Here is a 26,539-nt window from a genome sequence, read left to right as displayed (position 1 = left end):
TAACTGTGATACATGCTCGTCTTTTAAAGTTAGTTCAACTGAAAATTTTCTAAATTAGACGAGATGCTAGTAATAGTGGCATGAAGAAAGGGTTGTACTATAGTCTTTTCCGGGTAATTTATTAAATAAATACTTTATAGAAGTGTTGAGTCAATGACTGTTTAATAATTCGATAAACAATTCAGACTTACCACTAAATGATCTCCTATGATGTAGTTCTAAGTTGCAAGGGCAGTGGTCCAAGCTACTATACTCAACAACAACAACAACAACAACAACAACAAACAGGACCCTGACAAGAACCCTGATAAACTGTCACACCTAGGATATGAGATTGAAGTTGTGGAGATAGAACGTCCGCAAAGTAGTCAGATTTTTTTTATCCAATAGCTGCACATTTTACTTTAACGAGTTTTTCCATAGCCGCAATTAGTAACTCTGTCTTCCTTGGGGAGGGGGGAGGGGGGTTGCTCTTCGAGGTTTCAAACAATTAAACCAATAGAAGGGTTCCATTAATGTCTCACATGCCTTTGACATGAATCTTTGAAAAAAGAAAAGAAAAGAATAAAACGATAATAGAATAAGACGAAGCTAAAAAGAAGAATCGGGGGAAGGGTAACATTGGCAAGAAAGATCCTAACCATACTGTGAGCTAGATTCCCCTTGGTGTATGTAACCTTCGTTTATCTCTATGTTAATTAAATCTATTCTTATTTTATAAAAAAAAAACTTAATCACAGGAATTCAATGTTTCTCTTAGTGATATAGATAATTTAAACAGTTCAAACGCGGCAAAGAAATATCATATTTTCAAATTTATACGTATAAGATAGGATTTATAACCAATCGGGCATGTTGGTCTCAATCTTCTTTTCTCTATTTTAATGGAAGGTTGACGTAGATAGCTTAGGATTCCACAAGCATTGACTTCCTTTAATTCTAATTGTGTTAATATGAAGAATAACCACAATCCCGGCTATACACCTTGTAACAGTTTGAACGGATCTCACCCTCTTCCCTTTTTCAAAGTTGTTTCATCCGCAAAACAAGTTATAATCGAGCAATGATTAGAATAAAACAACTTTGAAAAGGCGAATAGGGTGAGATCAGAAGTGTACATAGATTTTTTTCCGTCAGATAATTCAAAAGTATATGAATTTTCTTTTTTGAAAGAAATATGAAAAGAGACTTTAAGGCTTCTTTTAAAAAGCACGATTTGAATGTGCGGAAAAATACTCCAAATAGCTTTTTCGCGAACAACAAGATCAAGAATGTCAAGTTTAATTTATTCATTGTAACATGGGTATGGAATTCCGCTCCAAATATGCCTTTTCTATCGACCAGCGATTGGCTCCAGCTTCTAATCCATATTCATGACCAAAAGTGCAGAATTCTCGTCAAACCGAGCAACTACTTGGCGAGTAAAGACGCGTGAAGGTGACCTCCGTCGTTGAAGCTTTGCTGATACGCAAGGATCATCAAAGACTTTAAAGAAAGGAACAGTCGCTTCACTAAGACGCTAATGGTAAGTGTCTAGTTTCGTTAAATGTTTTTTTGTACCTAAAATTCCTAAGGCAACCGTTAGCGCGTCCTAGAGTTTGGTTTTATTGACGTTGTGGTTCACTGTACTCTTCGAGGTTTTATATTAGAATAATTCAACAGTACCGAGTAATAAGAGCTATAAACAGACATATTGCAGTTGCAGAAGAGTTAACGATAAATAAACTGAATTTAAGATCTTTTCGGTTGCAAGAACCTTTTTTCCAAATTGTCCGAAGCGGCCACGTGTTGAGAACTTTGTCAACTATTTTGCATTTTGTATTATTGATCAGTCTTTTGCCTCGAAAAACTCACTCAGACAATTTGTACTCTTGAATATTAGGTACAATTTCACTGACCAAATTTGTCGGCTTTCTTTACCAACTTTCGCTGTGGGGTGCTGTTTATTAAGCTGTACAAGGTGGTTTCAACGTTTGAGTCTTAGAATGAAATCCTAAAGTGTGACCATCCAAACGAAAGATACTGAGCAGTACTTTCATGTGGTGCTGTTCTAACTTTTGAGTTCTCACTTTCTCCTGAAGTGAAAATGTCAAAATGTTTACCAAAGCATATGTGTTAGTTTTGTTTTGACATATTTTGTTGAACAGGAACTCATGTGTTTTGCTTGTTATATTTTTAGGAAGGACATTTTCACGAGAATGAAGACAGAACAGGAGGAGCAAAAGGATCAGAAAAGACGAAAAGCATTAAAGTAAAGCAAACGGAAAAAGATAAGGTTTCATTTTTGTACTAAAATTATACCTTTCAAAGATAGTGGTGGTGTATGACAAAACTATTCAATCTTCAATTCACTTACATTAAATTGGTGATCCTTTCATCAAAATATCGTTGTTTAAATTTTGCAACTATTTAACCAATTGTGAGAGGGCAGGTCCTGGGGGATTAAGGTGATATTTTCAGTCAGAAATGCTGACGCTCGAATATACGGTCGCTAAATTTTGAGAACACTGTCGATGGAGCAGAATTTCTTTCAATCTTTCTGAATATACCAACCACTATCTTTTTAAGGTATTATTCTGCAGATCGATTTAGAAATTTTTAGCGTTAAGTCTGAGCGATCGGTACATATATGCATAATTTATTTTAAGGCCACATTTTTCAGTGTAAAATTTTAATTTGTTTTCTGTATAGGTTTTACAACAAATTAAATAAGACTTTCCAACAAATTTAACTTGAAACTTAAGTTAACTTTTTTTTAAAGTAAAATTGGGATATATTGAAAAAATCAAGATCGACGATCGCTCAATGTTGCGCCTTCTAGAAATCGGTTAAGTTAGTTTCAGTTATATGCTGTTGCCAAGGTGGAACTGCAAGTTGTGTAATGGAAAATGAAAAAACAAAATAGCGCTTGCAAAAAGGACAGTTCGAATTGAAAAACATCCAAAATAAATGTTTGTTTCCGTTGGTCAATATAAAATTACCTGATTGTTTACAGAAGCCCTTAAAAACTTTAGATTATTTGGTCTGTGAAGTGGAAACGTTGTTGATGGGATTAACCTTTTAACTGAATTAAAAAGGAAATGAAAGCTAAAAAAAAAAAAATTCTTGAGTTTTGGCTCTCTCCGTCTTGGTTACATCGAAATGAAATGACCTGATTATCTAAAAAAAAATCTTCCAACTTTAATATCATTTGGTCTGTGAATGGAAACCTTGTCGATGTCCTTAAGAAACTGGACAATTCAATTTCAAAATAAATTCTTCAATGTTGATCTCTCTTCGTTTTGGTTAATTCAATGTGAAATTGCCTGATTATCTACAAAAATCTTCCAAATTCTACATCATTTGGTCTTTTAAATAGAAATTTAAGGTTTGTTGATTGCCATAATCTTTTGACTGAATTACGAGGAAACTGAAAGCACCAAATTTCAAGATAAATTCCTCAGATTAGGATCGCATTTTGGTTAATTCGATATCAACTGATTGCCTGATTGTATACAAAAATCTTCAAAATTCTATATCATTTGGTCTTTAAAATAGAAACTTAAAGTTTGTTGATTGCCTTGATCTTTTGACTGAATTTCGAAGAAGCTGGAAGCTTCATATTTCAAAATATATTCTTCAGTTTTGGATCTCATTTTGGTTAATTCGATATCAACTGATTGCCTGATTGTCTACAAAAATCATCAAAATTCTTTATCATCTGGTCTGTGAAATAGGAACTTAAAGTGTGTTTATTGCGTTGATCATTTGACTGAATTACGAAAAACCTGGAAGCTTCAAATTGCAAAATAAATAATTCATTGTTGGCCAATTCGTTGCGGGAATAAAAATAAAGATTACGCATCTATACTTAGCAGTTCCACCTTCGTTTACTGTTACCAAGGGAACACAAGGCTTTGAAGAGGATCCCCAAGGAAACGTGTATTATTGATTGAATTGGAGAAATTTTGCGTAAAAAATTGGACTTATTTAAAAAAAGAGTTCCTAGGTCGAAAATTTGATCAATAACCGAAGACGAAAAATTAGGGAGGATCCTTCTATTATTCCTTATGTTCCCTTTACACGCTGTAGTATGTATGATAAAACAAGCGTCTGGTTGAAATAATGCTGACTAAAAGTCTCGGGAACATCTCTTGCACCAAATTAGAATTATGGACCACAAGAGATTGAGGAAATTTTGCACCATTTTATTTCTGGCAGAGATTTAAAAAAAATGCAGTGTTGTTGTATTCCACGTTTTCCAAAACAAATTCCACGTAAATTGCTTATCGATTCGGAAACAGCTTTTTGTTAAAGATTAAAATCATTACAGGAAGGCATACCAAAAGTGTGCTTCAAGGAGTAGGTCATTCATTTACCACCAAAAACGAACAGAACAAAAGTTTCAGAGGACAGACAACTTTCTTTTAAAAATTTCGAAGCCAAGAAAGAAAGACTTTCGTTGCCAATTTGATAAAAAAAAATGTGACTTAAACAATAAAGGTAACACAAAAAGGGAGAACTTGAACAAATTTATCGCGCTTACAACAAAGACATAAAATTTAAATTCATTTTGAAATATTTCACAGAGAATTTTACAATTGTATTGTATTTGAATTCAAATTTTGCGGTGACAAAAATGAATGGATTATACGTTCAACGGAGTTGTTTACAAAATTATACACGAGAGTTTTGTCTGCTGTTCACAACTTTTATGTCACGTGCAAAAATATTAAGAAAATCTTAAATCAAATTGAAATTTTGGAAAAAATGTACCCAGTTTTCATTTCAGTTGTATCGATTATTTTGAACTCTCTATACCAAAACAAGGACACTGATTTTTGTTCTTTTGCTATGAAAACAACCAGAACAACTAATTATTCTCCAGAAATCGTATTCGGTAATTATTTTGGAATTTTCACGAGAATACGACAAGTTATCTTTTGCATCCGATAGGCGAAATAAATTTCCAGTGTTCGGCTTCAAATGTTTCGTAAACAAGGGCACATTCAAGTTTAATCGTTAGAAACTTTTGAAAATAAGTTAAGTTTTGGGAACATGAAGTTGGTGAACTTTCAAATTAATGTTTTTGCCGAATCAGAAATCTTGAGGCTTAATAAATCTAAAATTATGAATAATTGAAGAGTTCTTTCTGAAAATCAAAAGTTTACTTTGGAACTTTAGAGCTGATTGAAACTTGCTCGAACAATCTGTGCTGTCCTTTGTGGTCCTGTTGACTGTAAAAATGGAACAAATCATTGACAAAAAATACACTATTTTGAAATTTCAGGGGATATTTCTTACTCATACTGATGGGAAAATTTAGCATTTGGGCTCATTATTTCAACCAGACGTTGTTGTTGTTGTTGTTGTTTTTTTTTTTTTTTTCAATATTTAACTCTTATGTTTAAGATCTTGTTCAACTGAATCAGTGTTACATGGGACAAGAAAAACGAGTGAAAGCACGTGTACGTAACTCGAACTAGAATGTAAACGAATAAAATCATAAGAGTCGACATGGAGGAATTGAATCGTGTTGAATTGATATTTGCTAAAATATTATCTAGAACCGGAAGGTAAACGAACCAGCTGATATCAAAGATGTAAAGAAATTCAACTTATCTCTCTCATGATCAATAACTGCAGCAAATAAAAACAAAAAAAACTGTCTTTTTAATCATCACTGGAAAATTATGTGGAGAATTGTCAAGATGTTTGCAAAACTATTTGGAACTGGAACGCAAATGAACTAAATACCAATAAAGAGAAATTATCTTCAATTTTTTGATAATCGCTGAAAAGTACAAGTATCAACTATAAACAAAGACTTGGACTGAAATTGTCTTGATATTTTCCAAAATATTATCGCGAACTTAAGAGCAAACAGAACAAATATCATTAGAGATATTGTATTGTTATTCTCCAAAATGTTTACTCAAAAGAATTGGAAATTGATCAGAGAAATTAGTTTTGAATTTGAAAGCACTGATTAGGCACGACAACTTGAGAAATTCATTCAAGAAGCGCCAAACAAAATTAGCTTGATGTTTCGAACGAAATAAAGTACGAAAAGAATATAAACGAACAACAAAACGTCACTTACAAAATGAAATTGTGGCTGGAAACAGATTATCGACAAAGTCTTTTAAAATATTTCAAAACATCATGAACTTCCAACTTCAGTATTTTGACCAAAATGATGCTTTCACTCGTTAAATTCGTCCTGTCCTCTGTAACACTGTAGGTTGTTAGCCTGTGCTGACTTCACTTGCTAGTTGAACAAGTTCTTTTAAAGCGACATGGCAAGCTAAATGGTTTGCAGCTGTTATAAATTTAGTCTTGGTTGAGGAAACAAAAACATTGCGTTATTCTATTGGCTTTGTTATCAAAATTTTCGTCATGATCAATTTTTTTTTCTGCCGCCAAACTATTTAACAGCTTGCCATGTCACTTTTTAGTGTACACCACTTCGCAAATGAGACTTTACTTCAGACAATAATTTTGTTGAAAATTTTCTAAAATTAAGGACTAAAAATTGGCAACAAAGAAAACGTTAAGCTTGATAACTTTCACGAAAATTTTCTTTGCGAAGTGGTGTACGATTTTTTGGCGGGTTTAAATTTGTTGGGGGTACTCTTTGAATGCTTTTTTGATCCAACAATTTTCAAAGGGTGCCCCGTTAAAGTTTTTGCCAAAATTGTTACCAGGGGAAACGCGGTGCAAATTATGTCAAATTTTTCCGCCAAAAGACTTAGTATATATAGGAAGAAAAATTTTAGTCACACCTTTAATTAGTTAAAACATTTTTACTTAATTAATTAACTAATTGAAAAGCAGAAATAAGATATTTTGATAGAAAGAAAATAAAAAACACAATACAACTGAAACAATTGTTTTGATAATTACTTGACAACTAAAATAGAAATTAATTATTACCTTGAATTATTTAAAAAAAAAAACGGCGCATGCGTATTTTGAGCGCCCGTATTTTTTTAAAGTTTTTTGGCGAGAAAATATAAAATTTTCAAACACAAGTTGGAATGATTAAAAACTAAAAAAAAAAAAACGGCGCATGCGTATTTTGAGCTTCCGTATTTTTTTAAGTCTTTTGGCGGGAAAATTTGAGTCGTTTGAACGGCGGTTGGCATAAAACAAAATCAAGACACATAATCAAGGCTAGTACAAAATTTATATAGATTTGGCAAAAAAAACAAGTTGCGACAATATTTGTTAGATAACCTTTGAATAAAATGATTATACCTGGAATGTTACCGGAGGTTCTCTGATGAAAAAACTCTTAGTTTTCTGAACGATACGATAATAAGCTAAATATACTCGGAGTTTTTGTTTTGGCTTGTCCTGGAACTTTGCTTTCAACAATTTGTCACATTACGACAAGGATTACGACTTTTGCTCACAGAATGAAAAACTTTTGAAACCCGCCAAAAAAAAATTGGATAGTAGCAGCAGCCATGCTGAATGTTTAAAATTGTTTACGCGTTCGGAACTTTGTCGTCTTAAGAGCAGCATGCTCCCGTGATACAGTTGTAAGCAAATGATTACCGTGTAAATTGTCGCTAGCTTATTGATACAGTGCAAAACAGATATAACTGCCCAACAATAAGAAAAAACTAAATTTTAAATTAAACTCGACGAAAACTTTTCAAACCGCAAGTTTAAAGTAGAAATCACAAATTATTACCGAATAATTTCATGAAACGTTTTCAAGGAAAGCCAGGCAGGGCTCATTTATCAATCGGAAGGCAATAGCAAACGCTTGAAATTTGTAGTTTACCTTTGTTATTGTTTAAACCAAGAAAGGTTAAAGAATTGACAATTTCGAAAAATTTGAATTTGTAAGAAGCTGGGAGAGATAGAAAGCAGAAAGTGTAATTATCACAGCATGCATTGTATTTGAAGTGCAATGTTTACGCTAACGCTATCAAACACTCGAAAGTCTATAAATTCCAGGAAATTCGTTGAATCATTTGTTTGAGGTAACCGGCATTTGCTAAAATTAACTTAAAACTGCTTAAATTTCAAAGTGAAAAACTTCTTGTTTTAAGCAGGTAAAATTTTGAAGTAAAGCGGTTAGAAATCAAATATGTAAATCTACTGATGTTGAAAGTGAGGAAAGCTTGATTCCCTTTGGATCGCGCCTTCTTGTTTAAAAACAGTCAAGACAAAACTGAACACAAACAGATGGCCTTAGGAGGTTAATTTTACCCACTGATTAGCTGTGAATCTAAACCCCCAATGCGTGGTGTATAATTATCAATGTGATCTGTGTGATACAATGTATGTCGGCAACTGGCTAGCCGGCATTTACACAATCGTATTGACGAGCACCGCTTTTCAGCAATTGGCAAGCATTTGGTGAACGATCACGGCATTAAAACCATCGTCGACCTTAGCAGCAACTTCCCCGTCCACAAGAAATGCAACGGAAAGTAAGACTGTTTAATTTATGAGATGTTGTTTATAAGGAAGAAGAAGCCTTTGTATAGCCTGAACAAGCAATGGGTCTCCATCCGCGCAAAACTCTTTGGTTCAGTAGACATAGAGTGCACGCACACTTACTATGCTAAAAAGTTTTTATCACCTCGCACTGTATATATTAAGTCAGCTTGAATTTTAATTTGTCACTTGAAAATGATGTCATGGCGACATCGAAATGCTGTGTTGTCTCGCTAATTTTTATCCTTAAACGATTGGCTGTGTTACTGAAAAAAGACAGATTGCTAAAAGGTTGGTAAGATTAAAAACATGTATAGCGAGCCTTAAAACTTATTCAGAAATTGTTGTCCTGAATGAATAGAGCAGTGGTTTACATTTTCACTGAGAAAATCAAATTTTGTTATATATTCACTGCGGACTAATTAATAAAAAGGAAAATCGAAAACCCTGAAGTAATACTTCAAATTTTCGTTCAGAAAACACGTCTTAAGTGATCCTAAAACAGGGACTGAAAAGTATGCAAAATCTAACTGAAGGCAAAGAAAACTGAAATTCATTGATAAGCAGAATATAACCAAGTGTGAAGAGATAAATGGCCTTCCACTTTTACTGACATAACAGTCTTCAATTTTTGAATTCTCAAGTAGTGAAAACTAACATCCAATCTATATAAACAGATGTAAACTTAAATGAACTCGTGAATAAACACTTAGCAATCATTCAGGTCTGAACTTCAAAGTTTTCCTGAAAACCTGAATGAACGAGCAGAATTTAAACAAAAAAAATGGCCTGACTTTTTCGATGGGGAATCATGCCTAGAAAACTAGCGAAGAAAAAATTTATATTAATAAAAACTGAAAACGACTACCTCAAGCTTGCATCTCTGGCTACAGATTTTACAGAACCTCTCTCGACCATAAGATTCTTCGTACTCAAAACAGACCAATCGTCCTTAAATTTTCACTGGAAAGATTATTTGAACCTGAACTAAATACCTTGCTGATGAAAACTCACAGGCAGCGCTGAAAAGTGTGAAAACTGCATTATAGCGTGTCATTATGTCACATTTAAATGGCATCGAATTTAATACAAGCTTTGCGCGGGAAGAACTGGCTAAATTCGCAGTCACATAACTCAACGCAGAGCCACACAAACAACAACAACTACTTTTTACAGTGAGAAGAAATAAAGCAGGCCTAAAAGTCAAACAGAGAGCACATTCGATTCTTATGTGTAACTTGAATTGCACTTGACGTAACTGAAAATTGCCGAATGGTAAACGTTTAAACTGCTAAAACACTCGTGAATGTCCTGCTAATGATTTTCCTAAGTCAAATTGTTTAACCCTGTTCAGCCTGTTTCTAGCTTTCTTTCTTTCTTCGTTTCTTTCTTTCTTTCTTTCTTTCTTTCTTTCTTTCTTTTGAGTTCCTGAACCTGAGGGCCGCAGGGTAGGTGGGATGGGAGGCACTTTCTATCGGCCCCCTTCGTTACTTCAAGAGCATTAACGCTATGACAATGAAACTTGGGGGGAAATAGAATTTCCAAAACTTCTTCCTTAATTGCTCGAAAAATGGGAAAATAAGGACATATGACCATGGTAATTTCGTCATTGATTCTTCACAGCCGCTATCCATTCTTGGATCCGCCATCTTGGATTTCTCGATTTCTCGGTTTCACGGCCAAAACCTTAGAAAGCCGTTCAGGTTGGCTCAAAACTAGTAAAAACGATAAAAAAAAATTATAAAATTGTTTGAAACTGTGAAAGTGACGACAATACACTTTCTTCACAAAAGGTAAAAAAATCCAAAGTTCGAAGAACAATGCTGTCAAAATTCTGTCGCCATGGAAGCATCAAGTGACGTGAACAGTGTCAAAGCCAGTTGTTCTCGGGTGAGTTTGAGGAAACGTCTCCAAGTTTGGCGGTCTTTGTTTAATATTGAGAAACTAATGAACGCTTAGAGTCTTTGCGAGCACTTTGTCCCCCCCGCCCAAACAAGGCTGAATAGTATTAATACTGCATGCATGGAAACTGACCAGCCAAAGTCACTTTGAAACCATCTGATGTCTCATTCCTAATCTTCTAACAGACGTCTAACAGCATCGATGAGATTAAAATACATTGCAAGAGGAATCGCGTATGGCCTATGAAATAGGAATTCTAGCTAACATATCAAACGCTGTCTATTTTTAAACATCAATTGAATAGCTTTCTTATCAGGCGTTTAAACTGACCTGGAAAGTCAAAAAGACAAAAGACAAAAACTGATAAATTGATAAACATGCAAACGTAACCAAAACAGGAGTGCAGAGTATCTTGATTCATAACATGACCTTACAAAAGTAAAAAGACGAAAAAAATCCATCGATTTATGAAAGCTAGACTAAGGCCAACATAACACACTGATCACAACAGCTCGTTACATGCACTAAGCGTGATCTCTCTACGAGGAGCAGTAGGAAAATTGAACATTTATACTGAAACCCGACTCATCCTTAACCAAAACACGAGCGGAAAGTTGAGTGAAAATTGCCAAACACCCCTCAAGTTATCGTTGAGAAATCAGTCAAGGGTGTTTCTCGATCAATTGCTTTGTAAAAAAAACCGGAACTTTACAACGGCCATCAAACTTGTCAATGGCCTCGAGCAACCAGTAAATTTACTGAGAAATCATGGCTTTTTAACCTAACTTTCTATAGCCAACTGACAAGGAAAGGACCAGAAAATCCCTAAAGATCCTGTCTCAAACTCAGTAAACGTCTGAAAATGTAAAAGCCAAAGTTTAACAGAAAAAATCAAAATGAAACAGGGCTGATCAGAAGATTTCTTGACACTAGGTTTCAATCGAGATCGTGTGATCGAGCCTCGAATTTCCACTGACGATGACATTTGGTCTAACGCTTTAAGAAAAATGTAAATTAAGGTTTAAATACCACTGCAAAAACCGTAAAAGATCAACCTTGCTCAACGTTGGATCACCAAGATCCTGATCAATCAAAATCGATGAAAATAGAAATACACCACTTGTCCCTACATTGAACACGGCCGAAATCCGATATACTTTTTATTCTACTGGTGAGACCTACAAAATCAAATCTCATATAACATGTGATACTTTCGGTGTTATCTACATGGTTCAATGTCAGCTATGCAATCTACAATATACCAAACGTCACCTTAAAGACCGTTTTAATGATCATAGACCTCCTATACTCAACCGTACTAGTAGTTATATCCATACCGCGGTTTCAAAACACTTTCTTGGCAACAACCATTCAGACACTCATATGTTACTTATTCCTGTTGAAAAACTTAGTAATGAACGCGATTCTTCCAGGAAAGCGCGCGAAGCGCACATCACTCATAAAGCCAAAACCCTTGAGCCTCTAGGCATCAACAAACGTGACGGACTATAATCTGTTACTATATATGGTATACAATTTTTGCTTTTCTGTTTCCGTATCTAGCCACACCATACCACGTCATATCATAGGTACTTCCGCTTATTATTTTACAATATATATACTCTGAGAATTCGTGAGTTGCCCTAATAAACCTGATGAAGACTGGTGTTGGCCAGTCGAAATATCGTATACTCAAGCCTTTTCACGTTGTTAGACCAGTCCTTGCAGTAGTCCTTTTGGCTTTCATTTCTGCTTTACGAACGTAAATACAATTCCAAATTTAATCAAATAGTGACATATCATCATCATCATCATCATCATTCTTTGGCCGCAATCGAGATAGAATTCACAACAACGCGCCCGGAATCTCCGTTGTTCATTTGACAAATAGCTAATAATTTACTGAAATATCGATCGTATCTCAACACCTTTAGTGAAAACTAAAATTTCAGTAGAAAACAACAAATTGAGAATCACTTAGACTTGATCCTAAACGTCAAAATGTTATTAATGGTTAACCAAATTTTAAATGGGAACAAAACCGCGAAAAGCGGCCTTCAAATCGTTTTAGCGAGAAATTGTAGGTGATGTTCGACTCCACAGTCTAACAGCACGAAAATGGACTAAGAAAAACAACTTTTCAAAGAAATCACTTCAAGCGCCAGGGCTTGTTGTCGAACCAGAAACAGCTTTCAGTAAAAAAGCCTGTTTTGCCTTAAAACCATCATTGAAAAATGACAAAAGAACAAGATTTAAACTTTGAACAGGACCGAGAGTAGACCGAATAGATCATTTTTTTTTGAACTTCGTTTGTCACACAGCGTCTTAAACATTCACCAAAAAACATTAAACCGAGCAACAATAAAAGGAATTCCCTGAAAACGGACAAATGGCTTTTTGTGTTTGGTAAGAAAACACACGTTGTCCTTAGAATCCTCACTGAAAACTATGAAATTGTGAGACCTAATGAAACTTTAACAGACAGTAAGACATTTTAAGTCTAATTTTCTTGGAGTCAAGCTTCATCCTAACAAACCACCTAAAAAACATTCAGTAAAACTAGTCTAGCTGAAATCACAAACATGTCCTATACACCATATATTTTTGCTGACATGTTGTTTTCCATCATCAGTTGAAGACCTGACAAATTACTTGAAACGGTATATGCCGTTTATAAATTTTAAATACCATTTTCACATAGAACGCATTTCTCAAATCGGTAAATACAAACTGGCGCATCACTAAATCTGCACTAAGAAATTAATTTTTAGCCTTAAAAATACTGAAAATAAGACAGCATTTCTCTATCTCAGAACATTTACTCAAAACGGACTAAATGTGATTTGAATATTATAAACATAAAATCGTCAAGCATCAAGGAATAGCAAAGACAAGTCGTTTTTAACTTTAAGGTTGGGCTGAATTGACCGTATTCGGATAAATGGCGATAAACGGAACAGCCTCTAAATTTTTCGTTTTGGGTAAATTTGGACATTTCTCAACATCAAGATCTCCAATTAAAGCTGACAAACAGACAACATCTAACCGAATTTTAAGACAATCATCATGATCCATGATTTTTGCTTTGTAATATTTAGAGCTATTGTGAAGCTGTCATGAGAAAAAGTTTTGAAAAATGACAGTCTCTGTTAGAATGATAATTGCACCAAGGACACTGAGAAATAGTGTCCCTTCCTTAAAACCCTTAATGAAATAGACAATCGGCCTAGTAACGTCTATACAAAATCACTTCTTGTTCCTCAAACTTGTTATTGTTTATCATGGAAAATATCACTGTAGAAAATGGTAAGCCAATCTTTAGACAAAAAGCAAATAAACCGCTTATAGTTTTATCATGAAGTCCTAAAGTGTAACCATCTGATTGAACAATGGTGCTGTTTATTATACCATTTAGTTCTAACTTTTTGGATACGCAGGAAGTTTCAGCTTTCATTATCTCTCCCCCAAAAAAATATATTATGGGTTCTTTATATCTGTGATTGCACACTATCTTGAAAAGAAAGACTTTGTAGTACTTGTTCGGCTGCTAAAAGCGAAACGAAACTGAAGCATAAACTACCGCATTTACTCACTCGTGTACCGGCCTAAACTGCATGTGCACCCAACTATGAACTATGATAAAAAAGAACGGGAGCTCTCCTATTCTTTTTGTAAACTTTCGCCCATGAAAATCTCTTCCTCCCAACTCGCTGCCCCTGGGTCTCCGGAAACGGCCTGTATTCGCGTATAAGCTGCATTCTTAGCTTTAAACCTTGTACTGTATGTACAAGTAGTTTTTGTTCAAATTCGCACGGCGTAACCGTGTGTAGATTCGATAATATTTGCGCTTCTAAAAGTAAAGTTATTTTCTCTACCTCTAGTTGCATTGGTCGCTCAGTTACAGAGGTGATCATCTTTGTTGCTTGCTTGAATCTGACATCTGAAATTTCCTTGGATCCTTTAAAAAAGAAAACAAAAGTATATCGATCACTAAATGTAATAAGACAATGAAAACATTGTAATAAAAGGTTCAAACTGTTTTGAGATGTGTTGGGTTTACAATTTACGAGTGTCTCGATTTTATACGCCCTGTCTACGTTGTATGTGAGATCTATAATTTGGTTATTTCGTGTTGATAGTTTTAAAAAGAACTGGTTATTGTATCAAAATGAACAGGGCAATGGCAAAGCCTTCCTGCTCCTTCTTGCCTTTTTTTGTCTAAGGTCGCGTTCGATTGACCACATTCCGGATTAAACGTAATAACCTCTTTGTTTCTAACGTTGAGTAAATTTTGGGAGGTGGCATCTGCTTGTGCACGATATTCAAGACCCATTTTGTTTCCTGGTAATTCCGAACCTCTTATGAACGATTTTTAGCGATCATTGTACGTATTCGTATCGTGGAATGAACCCTCAGTTCCGGAATAAGAATAAGCGGAATATCTGTTAGATTTCCCTTTTTCAAAAACATTTGGGAAGACAGTTTTGAAAATTTTCGCTGATAATTGATAATTTAGACACCATTTTTTATCTCAGTAACTCCAAAAACCTCTTGTGAGGGACTTCTAAAAATCATTGAATGTATTCCTATTCCGGAACAGGGCCAATCGAACCCACGATAAATGATTTTGCTTAAACACCCCAATAATAACTCACCAAAGAGTAGTTATACATTCATCTATTATAAATAACCAACTCACCTCTTTAGACAGTAATTTCTAGGTTTAAGCGTCTTTCGTGATTTCTCATCCCTCGTCTGAAATTTACCTGGAGAGAAAGAGTTAAATAGAGGATCAGCGACTGGAAGTAAAGTTAAGGGACGGTTTTGGAACACATGGTTCTCATTACTCTTTCTCAGAGGTAAAGTTAAAGTCGTAAGCAGTCGGGCCAAAATTAAAACCTAAAACTGGTTTCCAGATGAGATTGAAGTCCATAGCAGAGTTATCCCATACATTTTGTTTGATTTCAGTTAACAGTTTGCTGAACTGGTACCCATTTATATGCCTGGGTACAAACATTCTGGAGAAAAGTTTCTTGTGCAAGGAACGAACACGAAAATGTAAATAACAGGGGCAGGGTTCGTAAAGCCATCTAAGCGAAACTTGTATTGTCCAAGTATTGCTTAAAAAAAGCCGTTGGTTCATCAGCAATACTCAAGGTTCATCTTAAGGTGGCTGGCACCAGTTTGCATTACTTTCAACAGCACTGACACTTTTACGGATCGATACTTCCACTCTTTATCCGTTGATGTAACAATAATGACACCAAAATAAGCATTAATACCGGTGAACAAGTTATGGTTATCTTCTCTACATAACGGGTTACCATAACAACAGTATGATCTATTAAAAACCCCTAATTTTACCTTTAAATTTTCAAAACATTTAAGGTGGCTCTGAACCCCTGTGGTAGAATTTTTTTAAAACTTTGCAAATAATTGTATCTAAGCCATGATGCTGATTACAGTTCCGTAATAAAACAAATTGGGGGCCACTGAGCTCGTTCTTGAGTTACGACCACTTAAAGGTAAAATTAGGGGTGTTTTTAACAGGTCATCCTGTTGCTATGGTAGCCTTTAAAGTCAAGAAAATGACCATAACTTGTTCACAAAATGTTAAAGCATGCTTTTGATACAATTATTGCTGTTTCAAGTGATAAAGAATGCTTCTATTAATTTGTCAAAGTATAAGTACTGCAAAGTGAAGGAAACCAGTGCCAGCCGCCTTAACTTAGGAAAAGTTAAGGTCAAAAGCCTCCCCACACTTTAACTACAAGGTCGGGTATAAGAAAGAGGGTGTACCGAAATATTGCAAAAATTACAGAAAGATTTAAGTCTCGACGTTTCGGAGTCATCTTGACTCCATTATCAAGAGAAAAAATCATGGAGTCAAGATGACTCCGAAACGTCGAGCCTTAAGTCTCTCTGTAATTTTTGCATGTCTTTGCTTCAGCAAATACCGAAATATTATCCTTTAATTTATACTCCTCGAACGTGCTCTATGAAATCTCACCTCTTTAACTTCAATGGTCAGGCTTGGTCATTCCTCGACAGAGAGTTGCCTTTTAGACGCATTGGAGATAAACAACAGTTACGTTAGGATATGCTGGGTAACTGCCTTTTAAATTTAGGTAAAGATTTGAGTGAAACATCAAAGAAGATAGGGAAACTTCAATCTGATCAGTAACTACCCCTTCAGCAATGGCCAAAGCAACAACAACAACAACAACAACAACATAATAATAATAATAATAATAATAATAATAATAATAATAATAATAATAATGATAATGATGATGATGATGATGACGATGATGTTGATGATGATGTTGATGATGTTGATGATGATGATGATGATGATGATGATGATGATGATGATGATGATGATGATGATGATGATCATAAACTCAACGGTTAAATTTAACCTCCAGGCTCTAACGTTTGATAACACAATATAAAAAAAATAAATGAATAAGAATTTCAGTGGAATCCACGGAGTGGCTCTAGGTCTCTCCACTGTTTCCAGGTCGAATTGGAATTTGGAAATGTTGGTTTATTCTCATTTATTCTTAATTATTACCCTAGTTAGTTATGGTTATTGTTTATGTATCCACATGTGTCTGTCTATTGGGCTAAATAAATTGTATTGTATTGTATGATGATGACTCTTAAGCGGGGTCGCCATTCCATTTAAGTACTCTTCAGTGGGTCTAACAACAGATCTGCAGACAACTTATAACAGAAAATACAACGATGCCTCCACCACTGTGCAAATGTTAAAAAAGCTCACCTTCAGATACAAATTAGTTCGGTTTCATAGTCGTTGCGTTTAAGTCCTGTTAAGTCTTCAATCCATTGCATTCATTGTGTCCAACCTACAGTAAAACCGAAGATACCTTTTGTTAGTTAAATAATTCGATGCACTACCGGAAGTTCTAGAATTTGTCATCGAGATAAGCGGTACTCAACGCCGCAATAAAATATAGCCCACCACAAACGTCTCATTCGCGGCAAGAAATCAGTGAACAACACTACTGTAGTAAAGACAAACTAGAGTTTCGTAATGTGGTTCTGGCTGTTTAAATTGTGGATCCTTTAAAACCGAATGAGCATACGGTATAGCTCTTTCTTGTGGTACTCTTTAACACGCTACAAAATGTGGTTTTGTCGCCGAGTTTTAAATGATATTTTCATTCACTTTACTGATGAGTAAATATGAATGGCTGTTAATTATCAGAGCTGAATCTAATAGAACATCAACTTGCATCACAGTTAAGTACTATAAATTCTAAGCTAGGAAAATAGAATAACGGAAATTACCTAGAGACTCGCTGGCGTACGACGAGGTTGTTTTCGAAATTAAATTTCAAAGTTGACCATGATTCTTCAGCGACCACGACCCAGCCTCCACGTGCTCAGATTTTTTAGAGTTTCTTCCATGTAGGACGAAGATTTTGTCCTTATGTACTTTTCTCGGGGTTTTCTGCCACCAGACGGGACATCATCAGGGATTTAGCGAGGTAAAAACTCTGAAAAAAAAAAGGCAGGAAAACTCCCTTCACGGAGCAATAAATTATTTCGTTCTTCGCATTAACGGTCACCGGTTGAGTCGAAGGTGAGAGATACAATTTGACATATAATTTGCAATTCAGATCAAAATCCAATAATTTTCGCCTTAGTTTTTTTTTTTTTTTTTTTTTTTTTTTTACCAAATGTCAAAAAGCTTTTAATTAAAAGGGATTTGCTGAAGCAAAGACATGCAAAAATTACAGAGAGATTTAAGGCTCGACGTTTCGGAGTCATCTTGACTCCATTATCAAGAGAAAAAAATCAGTTTGTGAACGCGGATATTTAAATAGGCTAGAGCTGAAAATTAACATATTAATAGATGGTTAAACAAATACTTTAGCGCGAATTGAATCAGTTTGCACGTTCAGTTCTGGTTTCAGTTTGCGTATGAATAGCATCTCATGAATGAGGCAATCAAATTTGCTGGTGCATTTCGCAAGTACGTGAAACCATTCTAAAAAACGCTTGGTATTTGGTCATTATGTTGAAGATGGTAGTGTTTGTAAATGGAAGACGACTTTCTTTTGTGTCCGTCTACGCGCTCATGCAGGTGTCCACGCGTATACCCCACATATCCTGCATCGCACAGGTTACATTTAAATTTGTATACTACACGTTGTTGGTTGACAATGAAGGACTTGGCTTCTTGCACCTGAAGATCTTCATTGAGTTTTCGACTCACAAACACAGGTTGGATGGCAGTTCCTACTTTTAAACTTAGTTTACCTAGTTGCTGTTTCACAATGTTCGCTGAACTCTGATCTTTAAACGGTAGGATGACCCTAACGGTGTTCGCTTTCTCTTGTGAAAATAGATAGGGCTGTGGATCAGATACCTTAGTGTCGATAACCTTTTTGATGGCCGTGTCAATTAAGTGTTGTGGGTATTTGAGCTTACTAAACACTTCTCTCAGCTGGTCGCATTCTTCGTGGAAATTTGACCAATCAAAAAATAATCGGTAGGCCCGGTCTAGCATGGTGTTAATTTAGGCTCCGTTTGTAACGATCATCTACGTGGCTTTGGTAGTGAAGTAGGAGGCCTGTATTGGTGGGCTTGATGTAAACCTTGGTTTCGATCTTGGGAGCTCGATTAAGTAATTCCACGCCAAGAAAGGGAAGCGACCCGTCATGTTCAGTCTCTATAGTGAATTTCACGGAAGAATGGCAATGGTTGAGCGTGCGTAAGAAGTGGTCAGCGGTTACTCTATCGGGCATTATAGTAAGAGTGTCATCCACATACCTCCGGTAGAACGGGGGTAGCAGGCCATCCTGTTACAGAGTTTCCTCGATGGAGCACATGAAAACATTTGCAAGCAATGGGCCAAGAGGCTGAACATGCAAACTGATTCAATTCGCGCTAAAGTATTTGTTTAATCATCTATTAATATGTTAATTTTTAGCTCTAGCCTATTTAAATATCCGCGTTCACAAACTGATTTTTTTCTCTTGATAATGGAGTCAAGATGACTCCGAAACGTCGAGCCTTAAATCTCTCTGTAATTTTTAAATGTCAAAAAGGTGCGGAAAGGTACAAATGGAAAATTTTGTGTACCTCACGATAAATTAGTCTGTCTCAACTCAGGCAGCTGAATGTTAATCCCTGGAAAATAAATTAAATAAGCAATACAACATTTAAAATGTCAAATAAATAGTCTCCTTGCTGAGATAAGGAAGCATTGTTGCGAACATGCAATTCACAAAATTATTCCTGTTTGAAACACAGCAGTGTGGATTATCAACGCATTTGCGCACAAATGCCGAGAAATAGTTTCCGAAGCATTAAAGTTCGCGAGGGCTTAAATTTCGCAGCAATGTTCTCAAAGCAGTGACAGTAAGAATTTCTCAGTCAACGATATTAGAGAATATAGAAGTACGATTTAATCAGTGCCTCTAGTCAACTGAAGGGAGACGCCTAAAGGCCTGATCAAAAGTACGCGTCTTGCAAGGAGGGCAATCCATTTTGACAGCTGATGCACCCCCCTCCCCCCGCCTAGGAGGGAGGTTACTTGACCCATGTTTGGGGTCAAGAGGTGCCACTGGAGGTTTGAAACGCTGACACTGTTTAGGACAAAAGTAACCTTAAAAACCTACGTTGTGTAGGAAAAACGTCCTCCATTTAAGACCCTTTTCAGATACTGAAAACAGTAGCGCTAATATCTTGTTCTGGATATGATGTAATTTTGACTGATAACCTGCTAAATAGATAGAGATGAACGTCTCCGATTTCGGATTGCTAAATACTCGACAACAGTCTTGCAGCCACACCCTATCTAGGACGGATCCAGACCCTGATTAGGACTGACTCAATTGAAATTATATACCCTGTTCGGGGCAGAGGGGCCAAAACCAATACCATATCCAGCGGTACATCTCCGTATAGGCCATATGGAGGAGTATTCCCCACGGGAGCTGATGGAGACCTGGGACTAATCTGGGGCGAGGCACAAGATGTTGTTCAGGAAAGGGGAAAAGGCTCGAATCCCTACATGGGACGAAAAGGATTAAGCCACACTTTGCAGTAAAAATTGGTTGCCCACAAAGAGTGGGAGCCTGTCTCCATTCTTGATAATACTCTGCCTTTTTTCCTCAGAATCGTTGTGCGCCATTTTTAGGAAAACAACAACGTGGAATCGGGGTGAAGTTTAAAAGTTGGATGCTTGCTATTTTTTTTCCACATTTCCACGTTAACGATCATTTGTTAACCGGCGATCATTTGTTGTATTTAAAACTTAAACGCTGCGAAAAGAAAGTCTGAAACAATGAATTTAACCCTCATCCTACCAAGTGGGGTCCAATGCGACCCCCAGTGATTATAAACATTCACCAAATCTCGTATGCCTGGACAATTTTTGTCAGATTTCATGAATTTGTCTCTTTGTGTCAGTTGCTTCAAATGCAAATGTTACTTTTAAAATCCAAAGGACTGTGTAAAATTGGTGCTTATTTTCTTATTGGGGTCCAAATTGACCCCGGCGAAGCAAGAGGAAAGTTCAAGGGTACTAAGTGAAGTACTGGACAATTCAATGTAACATACATAAGGTGCTAACAAGGAAGAAGTCTATTCGATGTAGGATTGCTTTGTTCACATCAGACTCGTTTTGTTTCCCTTAAGTAATGGCGGCAAAAGGTAGAATTGTGTATTACAATACAGAGGAAACTCTCCGTGCAGTTCAAGAAGGGCAGTCAGATGAATCTGAATTAGAAGTTTCGGACAGTTCCGATACAGAAAGTGACCATTTGTCAGAGCCTTCAGACCACAGTGATACTGAGTCAGCTCCTACATTACCACACGACAGGAATGAAACAGACCAGGTTGTCACTCCTTCTGAACCTCCAAATGAGCTTAGAAGAGGTCGTGGTAGAGGTCGTGGTAGAGGTCGAAATCGTGGCCAAGCTAGAGGACGAGGACAGCCAGTTAGGGTTGCTGGGGGAGAGGAAGATATCGCTCAGGATGTACTTATTGCCAACAATGGAACCGTTTGGCAGACTACTCCACAAAATGGAGGTCGACGTCGCATGCAAGACATAATAAGGACACCTCCAGGAATAACAGATGCTGCTAAATGCAACTCAGTCGAGGAAGCCTTTGGATTTTTTATCACCCCAACTATGGTTGATCTCATTGCTCTAGAAACTAATCGTGAGGCTAGACGCAGGGTCAGGCAATGGAATGAAGATAACCCTGAGAATCAAAGAAATTGGCAAGAAGTTGACTCGACTGAGATTAAGGCCTTCGTTGGGCTTTGTGTTTATGCCGGGTTGCACAAATCAAATCACGAATCTGTGTCCTCGTTATGGTCAGAGAATGAAGGGAGACCAATGTTCACTGCAACCATGTCTAGGAATAGATTTACAAGTATTCTCAAGTTCTTAAGGTTTGATAATCGTGCAACTCGGCAAGAAAGACAAGCTGATGACAAACTCGCACCATGTAGGGACTTTTGGAATCTATTTCAAGCACAACTTCCAAAGTTCTACATTCCTGGTCCAGATCTTTGTGTAAATGAACAACTTGTGGCCTTTAGAGGCAGATGTGGTTTTCGCCAGTATATTCCATCAAAGCCAGCTAAATATGGAATTAAAATTTGGTGGTGCTGTGATTCACAGACCTGTTACCCGTTGAAAGGTGATGTTTATCTGGGAAGGCAACCTGGCCAGCAGAGAGAAGTTGGGCAGGGAGCTCGTGTTGTCAAACAGCTTGTAGAACCATGGCGTAGAAGTGGAAGGAATGTCACAGCGGACAATTTTTTCACCTCTATCCCTCTTGCAGAAGACCTTCTGAAGGATGGCTTGACCTTTGTGGGCACAATCCGTTCCAACAAGCCACACATCCCAGATTCAATGAAAGCTAACAGTACCTGACATGTTCAGAGTTCCCTGTTTGGTTTCAGTGACCAGCTCACGTTGGTTTCATATGTACCAAAGGAGAAGCAGGCTGTGTTGGTGTTGTCGACAATGCATCATGATGACCTAGTAGATGGTGACACCCAGAAACCAGAAATTATCCTACACTACAACTCAGCCAAAAGTGGAGTTGATAATCTGGATCACCTGGCAACGATGTACACAAGTAGAAGGAAAGTCAACCGTTGGCCTGTAGCACTATTCGGAAATGTCGTTGACGTTGGGGCTGTAGCAGCATTTATTGTCTGGCTACGCAACTTTCCTCAATGGAAAATTTCCGAAGGTAAACGCAGGAGACGCCTCTTCCTTTCAGAGCTAGCAAATCAGCTTGTCATGCCACATATGAGACGCAGAGCACTTACACCCACATTGCAGGCACTGATCAGGAATGCCATGAAAATGGTTGGAGTTGATCTTCCCCTACCTATCCAGCAAACTCAAGGTCACACGAGTGCGGCAAAGAGAAAGAGATGTCACCTCTGCCCTCGTGGATTCGATAAGAAGGTTCGGTTGACATGCGATAGGTGCAAGCACCCAGTATGTTCAGCTCACAGTGTTCAACAAGTGCTTTGTGATGAATGCTTCTAGATCTAAGACGTTCCATGATGTTACAGGCACTGTTTGGTTACATCCCATGAGAATGAAAACGGAATATCCATTCAGAATATTAAACAATTTTAATTCTTTTATATTTTTTCCAACAGGAATTCGCTGTTTCTGCTGTAAAAGTTTATGATGTTGTTGTTGGAACTTCTATGTAGCCCTCTGATATGCATTGTATACTACTACAGTTGGTTTTTAAATAGTCAATAACCGTAATAAAGGATGGGGTCTGACTAGACCCCAGCTGGTACGATTTGCATAAATCTGTTAAGTTTTCTAAGCATGTTTTGCCTAATTGGCACGTAAAACGCTCCCTTTAATTTCAGGGAACAATTTTAACGTTTGCATTCGTAAATGGAAGTATAATTAACATTAGTTTTCTAAAAACCATTGAATATCGTTACTGAGCATGATTGAAAGAAAAAAAAGGACTGTATGTTGTGTGAAGAAAAGGAAAAAAGATGGGCTATTAGTACGTCGATGTGCCAGGTTGTTTGTTAACTGAAAAATAAAACATGTTTGAGCAAAGATAAATGCCATAACAACGATATTAAGTTTGTATTCTGGCATATTTTGTAATGGGGTCAAACTGGACCCCAGTTGGTATGATTCATATGTAAAATATGTTGCTAGTATGAGGGTTAAGTTTGTTGTTTATTTGCTGCTTTAAAGGGGCAAACTTGTCTTATCAAATACAGCTTTAGACACCGTTTTTTGCCACCGAAAAATGAAGGTCACTGACTTTTTTCGTCCAATTTTACTCTTTTAGATGTCATTAACCTGTGTAAAGGTGTTTTTAGGCAAAGATCAAACTAGCAAAAGTGTGTAACGTTTTGAAAACAGATTGCAAAAATGAAGGCAGACAACAGCATAGGCATGCTCGTAAACTGTCTTTCGTACGTTCACAATGGACATTGACCAACTGGTATTGGAGAAGAAAGACAAGACAGACGACAAATAACATTGGTATATGAAAAGACAGACAGTCAGACAGACAGAGTAAAGACCACTTTGCTAGCTTAGGTGCGCAAACAAATTGCGAGCTTTGCAACGCGTTGCCGCAATAAAATCTTGTGTGAAACGTTATCCGAGTGTCAGTGTTGCGTTAAAAATGTCCCATGTAACATTACTATGAGTTTGTCGTGTGAAGGCGCATCAAATTAAAGGAGCCATGACATGAAAGACCCTAGTTTTCAAACTCGTCCAAAATCATTTTGATTTACGTGTTGGGAAACAACTCAAATATTTTGACAAAATGTTGTTCACAAACAAACACTACTCTTTGCGGCAATACCTGGCATACCTGAGGTCTTTTCTCTTTCCGTTTTAACTTGAGGGAAATCAAAGTGACGTTCAATTTTAAGTTTTTAGCTAACTTATCTCTTTCCGTAAAAACACGTCCGAAGCAAATGGTTTTCGTTTTGCAACTGAATAATTCTTACTGTGACGTAACAAAGGAGGAAAATGGGCGCGCAAAATTTAGCCAATCGGATTTCGTCTTTAGCTCACGTGAAGAAAGTGAGCGTTGCGGCTTGAAATGAGCGCACGCGTTGTTCTTTCGAAATAATACACTCCCACTTTTTCAAAGCGATTATCAGAATTCAAGTTATTGGAAAATCTCAAGCCGACACTACCCTTTTACATGGTGAGAGAGCCCTGGAGACGAGGGGTGCTTACCATTTACATAAAAAACCAGGAAATTCCAGTTGGAAAATCAAATGGTGCGCATCATTCCATTTGGAGTACTTCTAAAATTATGGGCTTCTGGTCAAAGTGATGAATTTTTATCACTCCTTTTGGGATTTCCAGATGGTGTTTATACATTTTTCATGTTATCCATCTTCTGTTAAGACAAGAAAATTTCTATCCGGGTGGTTTGCGTAAATGGTAAGCACCCGAGGTCCCTTAGTTATTAAAATTCAACAGGTGGATTATTAAATAAACTGAAGAAGCTGTTGCGTTCCGACCTGTTTAAAGAAAATGCGATGCGAAATCAATTAATATTTTTCAATCAACATAACAAGAGAATGCAGTGGAGATACGAAATCAATCGCCTGTGGATTACACCTCAAACAAATCCAAGCGATACGGAGAACAGAGTGACTGGCATGATACATTGAGATGCAACGCTAACCACGGTACAGAGGCCTCAACTTCAACTTTCACAGCGTCACTCGCCACATAACTTCAGGATGGACCTTTTTATGAAAGCTTAACATAAAATCCGAGTCTTTTCTCTGATTCCAGAGATGGAACAGCACTGCGGAAGTCAGGCTCAGTTTACTCGATAAATTTTATTCTAGTGCAATGTCAACTGTAAATTCAGCATTCTCAAAAAATACGAAAAAATCGCATTAAATCAGCACGGTAATCGTACCGAAATAGCCACTTTACTTTAAATGGTGAATGGCCCAAGAGACGAAAGGAGTTCAGATTTTATTTTTATTTGTAGCTTCATTCGTTTTCAAGAAAACTGACTTTTACATTGGACTTCAGGTAAGACTAAAAAAGTTCAGTTTCTCAAAAACTCAGTTGACATAGTTTTTAATTTAATTAACGGGTAATAAGATTAAATTTAGAAATACAATTAACTATAAAAATGAGCGAAAAAACAGAACGACGTTTCGATGTCATCCTGGCACCATTATCAAGTAGTTTTAACTTAATTTATTCTATTTCGCACCTTTACTTTATGTATAAATTATCTTTTCTGTTGCATTCTTTACTTGATAATGGTGCCAGGATGACAACGAAACGTCGTTCCGTTTTTTCGCTCATTTTTATAGTTAAAGGGTAATACTCTCTAAAACTTGCTGTACAGTTCTTGTGTTATTTTGTCTAAGAGTTTAGGGGTGTATCAAGAGCGTAACATCTATTTGATAATTTTCTTCATTCTTAGTCGCCCGCCCAATTTTTGTAGCAACTAAGTCTGGAAGAAAAATTTAGTGTGAATCAGCTTTGCATAGGTGAGGTTAGCAAAGTATGAACTAAAGATCTCGATAGTTTGAGTAAAGAAAAAAACTTAAAGCGAAGAATAGAAGGGTGTACTTCACGTTTGTAACACAAACAAGGCCCCACTGGCCTTGGATTTGGTCGAAAAAAAATAATAAGATTGACTCTCGCAAAGATCCGCCAGTGCTATTGCACGTTCTAGTGACACTAGATACATTCCCCAAATGACTTCATTTTCACTGGCACGTTGGATTAACTATATTTCGCTCGGCCCAAAGGTGTATGGGACGGCATATTCAACCTAATACGAGTTACAGAAATTTAAAAATGCTTTAAAAGGACTCTTAACACATTGAACATCCAAACTGTTCACTTCCTCGCTAATTTCCCGAATTTTCTTTAACGCGGATATTGTGGTACAGGGAAACTACATATGGGCAAGGTGAAATGGAGACGTAATGGAAACGGTCGGGCCGTTGACGTTTACAAGTTCTTCATTTGTATGATACGATAACATTGATAAGAACCCCTTGTTTGTTTGAGAATTTCACATGATTTCATTTAACCGGTTGCCTAGAACTTATTCATGTATTGACAAATATCAATTTCGATATATATGCAATTTCTTGATAATTTTTAAAAGGACTCTTAACACATTTAGCATCCAAACTGTTCAC

General features: G+C 36.6%; 1 long non-coding RNA gene and 1 pseudogene across 2 annotated transcripts in view; one reads left to right on the top strand and one right to left on the bottom strand.

Annotated features, from left to right (window-relative positions):
* Positions 1-154, top strand: part of LOC146485602 (thioredoxin domain-containing protein 5-like) — a 24,452-nt pseudogene extending 24,298 nt beyond the window's left edge. The window contains exon 12 of the transcript XR_014863401.1: positions 1-154. This exon is cut by the window's left edge and continues 1,098 nt beyond it. The product of XR_014863401.1 is annotated as a thioredoxin domain-containing protein 5-like (transcript).
* Positions 155-2,172: 2,018 nt separating this feature from the next.
* On the bottom strand, positions 2,173-16,433 carry LOC146485601 (uncharacterized). The gene is made up of 4 exons (XR_014863410.1): positions 16,349-16,433; positions 15,038-15,104; positions 14,214-14,296; positions 2,173-5,216 (listed from the first exon to the last, which is right to left on the bottom strand). It is a non-coding gene; the product is annotated as an uncharacterized LOC146485601 (long non-coding RNA).
* Between the last annotated feature and the right edge of the window lie 10,106 nt (positions 16,434-26,539).

Source organism: Pavona decussata, unplaced genomic scaffold, assembly GCF_977016875.1.
Source record: "Pavona decussata unplaced genomic scaffold, jaPavDecu1.1 SCAFFOLD_26, whole genome shotgun sequence".
In the NCBI taxonomy this organism is placed as follows: domain Eukaryota; kingdom Metazoa; phylum Cnidaria; class Anthozoa; order Scleractinia; family Agariciidae; genus Pavona; species Pavona decussata.
This window is presented reverse-complemented; position numbering and strand designations above follow the sequence as displayed.